General features: G+C 49.7%; 1 pseudogene; it reads left to right on the forward strand.

The window, feature by feature from the left end:
- Window positions 1–954, forward strand: LOC147306358 (uncharacterized; annotated as a pseudogene).
- Window positions 955–9,333: the final 8,379 nt, after the last annotated feature.

The raw sequence follows: 9,333 nt of genomic DNA on the forward strand, positions 1-9,333 counted from the left end.
ATGGATGACATCAAGCTGTATGCCAAGAGTGAACGATACATTGATTCACTGATCCACAATATCAGGATATACAGCAATGACATCGGGATGTCATTCGGGCTGGAGAAATGTAGTCGGATGATAACAAAGAGAGGGAAGGTAGTCAGAACTGAGGGGATCGAGCTACCAGAAGGCAACATTGGAGACATAGAGGACAGTTACAAGTACCTGGGGATCCCGCAGGCGAATGGGAACCACGAAGAGGCTGCTAGGAAAGCTGCAACCACCAAGTACCTGCAGAGGATCAGGCAAGTCCTGAGGAGTCAGCTGAACGGTAAGAACAAGATCCGGGCTATCAACACCTACACCCTGCCCGTGATCCGGTACCCAGCTGGTATAATAAGTTGGCGAAAGGAGGAGATAGAAGCCACTGACATAAAGACAAGAAAGCTCCTTACCATGCATGGAGGGTTTCACCCCAAGTCCAGCACAGCACCCTGAGGCTGTACGCTAAGCGGAAGGAAGGGGGCCGGGGACTGGTGAGTGTCAGCACCACAGTCCAGGATGAGACAACGAACATCCAAGAATACATTGGGAAGATGGCCCCAACTGACCGAGTGCTCAGTGAATACCTCAGGCAGCAGAAACCCAAGGAGGAGAGAGACGAGGAACCATCATGGGAGAACAAGCCCCTGCACGGTATGTACCACCGGCAAATAGAGGAGGTGGCTGGGATCCAGAAATCCTACCAGTGGCTGGACAAAGCGGGCCTGAAAAAAAGCACAGGGGCACTAATCATGTCAGCACAGAACAAGCTCTGAAGCTCTGAGTACAAGATCCATAGAGGCTGGGGTCTACCACACTAGACAAGACCCCAGGTGCAGGCTGTGTAAAGATGCCCCTGAGACAACCCAGCACATAACAGCAGGGTGTAAGATGCTAGCAGGTAGGGCACACCTGGAACGCCAGTGGTAATTGGAGCACTAGGTGCGGTGACTCTCAAGCTAGGTGAGTAGCTCCAGAAGATGCCTGGAACAACATTGGAGATCTCTGTCCAGAAGAGCACAGTCCTAGGAACAGCTAAAATACTGCAAAGGACCCTCAAGTGCCCAGGCCTCTGGTAGATGACAAAAGCTTTAAGGATAGACCTCCTGCAGGAGCGAGAGGGGAATTCTTGGTTATTTATATACCGGTCAAAAGTTTTAGAACACCCCAATTATTTATTTCAATTTAGGTTGGCTTCATCGGGTGAGGGCCTCCAGCTCGCACTGGAACGGTTCGCAGCCGAGTGTGAAGCAGCGGGAATGAGGATCAGCACCTCCAAATCTGAGGCCATGGTTCTCACCCGGAAAAGGGTGGAGTGCCCACTCCGGGTCGGGGATGAGTTCCTGCCCCAAGTGGAGGAGTTCAAGTATCTCGGGGTCTTGTTCGCGAGTGATGGGAGAAGGGAGCCGGAGATCGACAGACGGATTGGGGCTGCAGCTGCAGTAATACGGACGCTGCACCGGTCCGTCGTGGTGAAGAGGGAGCTGAGTGTAAAAGCGAAGCTCTCAATTTACCGGTCGATCTACGTCCCTACCCTCACCTATGGCCACGAGCTGTGGGTAGTGACCGAAAGAACGAGATCGCGGATACAAGCGGCAGAAATGAGCTTCCTCCGAAGGGTGGCTGGCCTCTCCCTTAGAGATAGGGTGAGAAGTTCGGCCATCCGGGAGGGGCTCAGAGTAGAGCAGCTGCTGCTCCACATCGAAAGGAGCCAGCTGAGGTGGTTCGGGCATCTGACAAGGATGCCCCCTGGGCGCCTCCTGGGTGAGGTGTTCCAGGCATGTCCCACCGGGAGGAGGCCCCGGGGCAGACCCAGGACACGCTGGAGAGATTATATCTCTCGGCTGGCCTGGGAACGCCTTGGTATTCCCCCGGATAAGCTGGAGGAGGTGGCTGGGGAGAGGGAGGTCTGGGCCTCTTTGCTTAGGCTGCTGCCCCCGCGACCCGGCCCCGGACAAAGCGGATGAAGATGGATGGATGGATGGATGGAGGTTGTTCAAATCCAAATACCTTGAAATGGCTACAAAGGTTAGTGGTGATCTGCCAGAGGTTAAAAAAAAGGGTAAGGTTACCCCCAAACTGAAAATAATGTACATTTCAGGATTATACAAAAAAGGCCTTTTTCAAGGAACACAAAATGGGTTAACAATTTAAAACTGTTCTGCCACAGTGGCGTTTGATCAAGCCTTGAAAATTAATGATGAGAAAAAGGCAATTAACAATGGAAGAGACAGACCATCATAACACTTAAAAATGTAGGTCTTTGCTACAGAGAAGAGTCAAGGTGCACAGTACACAGTTTCCTTGCACAATCAAACAGCACTCAGAAATTGGGGAAAACACTGACAGGAAGAGGTCTGACAGACCTAAAGCCACAAGTGAATCAGAGGACAAGTTAAAAGCTTGCGTGATTGGCGGGACAAAGCTTCATAGTGGTCACAGTACGCAAGTCTCAGTTTATATAGAAATGAACTCAAGACTAACCAAATGAACTTAACCATAATACAAGATGATGTGAAAATACAAGAACACAAAACACTGGGTCAAATGACCCAGGACCATGACAAAAAGCAAAGCAACTAGCAAGTACCACACATTTATGGGAACTTCTGCAAAAGATATAGGAATAACTTCTATTGTAAAAACAATTCCATGGGTGTGTTCAGCTGTTATATCTGCCAAAGGTGACTACTTTAATGAGTCAAAGGTTTAGAATACATTTGATTCCATGATTTATTTAAAAAAAATGTTAACTCCATTTGCGTATATGTATTATGCTTTGATTTCAGAGTGCAATGAGACACTGCATATTTTTCCAATAAAAAAAATCTAGAAACATTGGGGTGTCCTAAAACTTTTGACCAGTAGTATTTTTCATATGCTACTTCTGCATTGTGGCTCAATTTTGTTCACTTGTTCACAGGCGTTGTCATTTTGCCTTTATTCATTCATTTCTGTTGTCAAAATTACATCCTTGGTGTTTATAAGTAAGTATAACCCACTATATTGTGAATGAACCTATTCTAGTAAAACATGGCATGATGGCATTTGATTTCAGTACACTAGAACTGCCAAGGGGATTATTTTGATAGGTGAAAAACAGGTTCAGATGCTGGGTGTGCAGAGCAATGAGGAAACCATAGCTGAATTATGCAGAAGTGTGTAGAACTAAACTTAGGAAATAAAGAGTAAAATCTAGAGCACAGCAGCCAAATCGAATGGGTTTCAGTCCTAAACAAGATACATGAGGAGCTGAGGGCTGCAAACTGAGGCAGAGCAGTGTGAACAGTGGATGAAAGAGAGGGGGTGCAGGTCTGGTGCAAATTTGGATGCTGTTGTACTTTTATACTAATCAGTTTTTTAAAATATGTTTTCAATTTTGTTGTCGCCAACTGTGAGGTCAATTTTAAAATGTGTGTTTCACAATGAGCACTCTGTTTTTATTTTGGTTAAGTGTATAACTAATACTACACTTAACCAAAATACATTTTTAAATCCACAATCCATCCATAATATTTGATAATAATTACTAAATGTAATTCCATCCAAAAAACCTATAAAGGAACTCAAAATAACAAATCCAGCCTGCTCTCTTGACTTTGATGCAACTAAAATGTTATTCATTTTTATTTTATTTCATGTCATTACTCTTTTTCTCATTTACTCTGAAAATAGTAAAGTACGTAAGGAGAAAGCCAGGTGTCAATTCATAAATTTTCACTTGTACAATGTAAACATGTCAATATTATCACAACAGCGCTGCAGCTTGTTGTGAAAGTGCTGACATATGAACCGCAAGGCTTCTGTGAAAGGTCTGCAGATGCTCTTTGCTTCTTATGCATTTCACTTGACGACCACAAGTCTGTGGAAAATCCTGCTGTGGCTGCTTCTGACTGTGACCCATCCTGCTGTGAATCAATTATCAATTTGCAAATGACAACACACATTTTATGTCACAGATATACACAAACCAAAGGGCACAAACATCCAACAAAAAGAAGCATTTATTCAGAGTAAAATTAAATAATGCACTGGAAAAAAGAATCTGACATATGGTGAGATGAATGTATGCTTCCTGCTGTGATTAGAGCGAAGTTGAATTAAGCTTTTTGTCTATATAATGAATATTTAACATTTAAATGCTACATCAATAAAGAAGAAAAGGCAGGCAGAGTGGAGGTGAGGCTTTAATCAGCCTGTTAGTGATTGTGTTGTGTTTAAGAAACAGACCTCCCACTGGAAACACACACGCCGTTGTGTTTCCCTCACTCCAGAGGACATTACTTAGGCTTACATTCATTTCCTGAAGACTTGACCTAAGCCTAACCTTACATCCCCTTTGCTTTACCTTAAACAATGCCTTAACCCTGAGGATGCGACCTCACAAGCTAATTCAAACTTGACGGTTTAACTACGTAAACAGATCTGTGTCCTCACAAGATGAACAATACCACTATGCACACACACTTTGCTTGTTTACAGACAAACATTCGAGGAAAACATGATGTGAAATAATCATCTGGAGAAAAACAACAGTTGATATTCATCAAAACAATTCATCAACGCAAGATTTATGAATTTATTTGAATGTTACTGTTACTCTTACTGTGGATTGATTCTTCACTTTATTTTGTTGGTAATTATACAAAAAAAACATGTTCTTTTATTTATATTCAAAACGCTTCTCAGAAATTTCTTCTTTGGCAGTGGTTAAAAGTGCTATTTTTTTTAGTTTACTCACCAAGTTTGAACAGTTTATCTCACTCACCTGACTAATCAGCCAAATCATCTCTAGGCCCATTCACGGACGCTCTTTGGCGTTTATGTCTGAGCTTTGGCTAGACCAGTCTAGAGCTCTCTCTGGCGGTACGTGGGAAATCTCCATTGTTTTTAAGATTAAATAATATACTATTGTGGAGGTATGCAAAGATGACACGAGAGTTCCCGAGACTCTTCTGGGAGCCGGAGTCAACCAGAAAACGTGTCCCCGAGCGTGAGTCCCCTATAAAGAGTAGTAGTAGGGCGGCGGAGGGAGCTACTTAATTAAACTCCCGGAGAGCAGCCATTTGGCTTTTCTACTTTTAAAACCCGGAGAGCAGCCAAATGGCTGGTAGGCTTTTAGCTAAGCTTTAGCTTCAGCCAAGTGGAAGCTAAATTGGCTAGTCATTCATATGTATATTAGGTTGTTACCTGGGAATTCTGGAGGGAGGGGAGTGGGGGTGTGTGATTGAGGGGGTGGGGGAGCTGCTAAAAGCTGTGAACTTCCTTTTGTGTTTCATCTTGATGCATTCTCAATCATCCAGGGAAATAAATCTCCAAAAGTCACCAACTTGGAGTGTTTCAGTTTGCCATCTTAGGGAGAAATCAACACACATGGGTGTATGTCCTTGCTGAGATTTATTGTCATGAACCGAAGTTCCACGCACAAGCTGGACGGAGGAGCAGAACACACACACAGCGGTACGAGAGAACAAAAAATAAACTTTATTATAACTGAGGGTGTCCCGGGAGGGTAGAAGGGAAAAAAACGCACGGAACCAGAAAAACCGAGGGACCGGGAGGTGAATCGCGCAGGAACGCCGAGAGCGGGACTGTGGGAGGCTGAAACAGAAAAAGGAAAAAAGGATTATTGGGGTGCGGGGAAAACGGCAGCATACGAGGGGAAGTAGAGTACGCGTCTTACGATGATAGCGGGGCCGAGGGAACCAGAGGGAGGGGTGAGGGTCCGTGGGGAGAAGCTTCAGAAAGGTCGAGGCGGCTGGGGCTGATCGTGATCCAAATTCCGGACAGGCAGGTGGACAGGCTGGTGGCTCAAACACGCCGAGCTCTGATCTGAGTATACAAGGCAGAGTTAGTGTTAGTTCACACGGATAGGTTTGCATAAGGGCTTTCCCGCAGGTGTACGTTACCGCTGAAGGACGACTACGGACTGGCGTGGAGCAGCAGGCTGGGCAGGATTAAATAGTCCACCTGGTGATCGCCTGGGATGGGATGCAGGTGTGGAGTTAGCAGCCACGCCCACGGGAGTGGGCATCCCATCAGCACCTCGGACGCCGGGCCGCGGACCATGACAGTACCCCCCCCTCAAGAATCGCCCCCAGGCGACTGGCCGGGACCCCGCCTGCGGAGAGAAGCATGGAAAGCAGAGATGAGACGAGGGTCCAGAACGAAGGAGCGCGGGACCCAGAGGCGGTCCTCGGGGCCGTACCCCTCCCGATCCACGAGATACCGCTAGCCGTGCCCGCGCCGGCGCGCATCCAGGATCCGCCGGACTGCATAGGCCGGATGGCCGCCGATGAGCCGGGCGGGAGGAGGGGGCTCGGAAGGAGGGCACAGGGGGCTGAGGCGGACTGGTTTAAGCTGAGACACATGGAACGTGGGGTGCACTCGCCGGGAGGCTGGAAGCCGGAGCCTGACCGCCACCGGGTTGATGACCCGGTCCACCTCGTACGGCCCGATGAAATGGGGAGCCAGTTTGCAGGACGTGCCTCGGAGCGGGATATTCCCAGCAGCCAACCAAACCTTCTGTCCCGGCTGGTAGTCAGGGGCTGGGGCACGGCGCCGATCGGCGTAGTGCGCATGTCGTTCCTTCGCGCGCAGGAGGGCGCTGCGAACGCTGCGCCATACATGTTGGCAGCGCCGAAGGTGATGTGGAGCTGACGGGACGGAGAGAGTTAAGTCCTCTTCAGGGAAGAGTGGAGGCTGATATCCGAGGGACGCTTCGAAAGGAGATAGACCGGTGATGGACGAGGTTAAAGTGTTATGGGCGTACTCCACCCAGGGCAGGTAGGTAACCCAAGAGGAGGGGTTTTGACTAGCCACGCACCTCAGCATAGTCTCCAGCTCCTGATTGAGACGTTCAGTCTGTCCGTTGGATTATGGGTGGAAGCCGGAGCTTAGGTTGACCTTGGCGCCGAGAGTGGAGCAGAAGGTCTTCCACACCTGTGAGGTGAACTGGGGACCTCGATCAGAGACAATTTCCAAGGGGATTCCGTGGAGCCTGAACACATCAGTAATCAACGTTTGGGCAGTCTCCGCGGCCGAGGGCAGCTTGGCTAGCGGGATGAAGTGAGCGGCCTTAGAAAATCGATCTACAACGGTGAGGATGACACACTTTCCGGAAGAGGTAGGGAGACCGGTAACAAAGTCGAGGGAGATGTGAGACCAGGGCCGGTGGGGTGTAGAGAGCGGGTGGAGCTGACCTGCGGGGCGCTTGGTGGATGACTTATTACGGGCGCAGACGGCACAGGTGGACACATAGTCCCTCACGTCCCTTGTTAGCGTCTTCCACCAAAAATGTCTTTTGAGGAGGTGCGTCGTTCTGCTCACGCCTTGGTGGCACGTGAATCGTGCTGTGTGGATCCAGTGGATGACCGCTCCACGGGCGGCAGCAGAAACGAAGCGCCGTCCGGGTGGTCCAGTCCCTGGATCGGGGTCCCCCGGGAGAGCTCGGCGAATGGTCTCCTCAATCTCCCAGGTGAGAGTGCCCACCACGCAGGCGGCGGGTAGGATGGTGGCGGGGGAAGACGCGCCACTGTCGGAGGAGTACTGACGGGAGAGCGCATCGGGCTTGGTGTTCCGCGACCCTGGACGATAGGAGAGCGTGAAGTTGAAGCGGGCGAAGAACAGAGACCAGCGAGCTTGGCGTGGATTCAACCTCTTGGCGGTTCTCAGGTACAGGAGGTTTTTATGGTCTGTCCATATGAGTAAGGGCTGTTCGGCCCCCTCCAGCCAGTGGCGCCATTCCTCTAAAGCGAGTTTAACAGCTAGCAGTTCCCTGTCGCCGATGTCATAATTCTTCTCCGCGGGGGTGAGTCGGCGCGAGAAGAAGGCGCACGGAGCTTATTTAGAGGCCCAGACCGCTGGGAGAGAATCGCTCCCACTCCTGCATCAGACGCGTCAACTTCAACAATAAATTGCTTAGAAGCGTGTGGGTGGGTTAGGATGGGTGTGGACGTAAATAATCGTTTTAACTTAGCGAAGGCTGCGTGGGCCTCAGGGGACCAGGTGAAGGGCACTTTGGGTGAGGTGAGCTGGGTGAGAGGCGCGGCCACCTGGCTGTAGTTCCGAATGAAGCGGTGGTAAAAGTTCGCAAACCCCAGGAAGCTCTGAAGCTTCTTCCGTGACTCCGGAACCGGCCATTCCAACACTGCCTTGACTTTCACCGGGTCGGTCTTCACCTGCCCACCTGCTAGGATGTAGCCCAAGAAGGAGATAGATGAAACGTGGAACTCACATTTCTCCGCCTTGACGTACAACCTGTTTTCGAGCAGCCGTTGTAGCACGCTCCTCACATGGACATGATGTTCCTCGGGTGTTTTGGAAAAGACCAAAATATCATCTAGGTATACGAAAACAAACACATTTAGGAAGTCCCGTAACACGTCGTTGACTAGAGCTTGAAAAACCGCCGGGGCGTTAGTTAGCCCAAACGGCATCACCAGATATTCGAAATGCCCCAGTGGGGTGTTGAAGGCGGTCTTCCACTCGTCACCCTCGCGTATCCGAACCAGGTGATAGGCGTTCCGCAGAGCCAGCTTGGTGAAGACTGTGGCTTCCTGGAGTGAGTCAAAAATAGAATTAATTAGCGGGAGGGGATATTTATTCTTGACGGTGATGTCGTTTAGACCCCGGTAATCGATGCAGGGGCGAAGCGTCCCGTCCTTTTTTCCCACAAAGAAAAAACCCGCAGCGACGGGGGAGGACGACGGCCTGATACGTCCTGCCGCTAGCGACTCCTGGATGTAATTCTCCATGGTTTCTCTTTCGGGGCGAGACAGGTTATACAGTCTGCTAGAGGGCAGCGAAGCTCCCGGGAGTAAATCAATGGCACAGTCATATGGACGGTGAGGAGGTAGTGAGAGCGCCTCGTCCTTACTGAACACCTGCCGAAGATCATGATATTCGGGGGGCACGGAAGAGAGGTCTGGTGCGGGTGGCGGGGCTGAGTTCCGTTTCGTTGAGGCGGAGGGAACGGCAGACCCCAAACAGTTCGCCAGACAGAACACACTCCAGCTCGCAATTCTCTTTCCGGCCCAGTCAATGTGAGGGTTATGTTTCTGTAGCCAGGGGTAACCTAAGATAAGCGGGGTGTCAGGAGCGGGAAAAGTGAAAAAGGAAAGCTGCTCCTGGTGATTTCCTGATGCGACTAACTGTACTGGTGCGGTTTGGTGGGTGATATAAGCAAACACTTGATTATTCAATGTGGACGCAGGGATGGGCGGCTCGAGTGGAGTAAGAGACACCGCTAATTTCTTAGCCAGTCTCTCATCCATAAGATTCTGTTCCGCCCCGGAGTCCACCAGCGCG

The sequence above is a fragment of the Aulonocara sp. 'chitande type north' Nkhata Bay genome, linkage group LG19, assembly GCF_057382095.1.
Source record: "Aulonocara sp. 'chitande type north' Nkhata Bay isolate Kocher_YH1m ecotype deep benthic linkage group LG19, A_spYH_male_GT1.1, whole genome shotgun sequence".
NCBI lineage: Eukaryota > Metazoa > Chordata > Actinopteri > Cichliformes > Cichlidae > Aulonocara > Aulonocara sp. 'chitande type north' Nkhata Bay.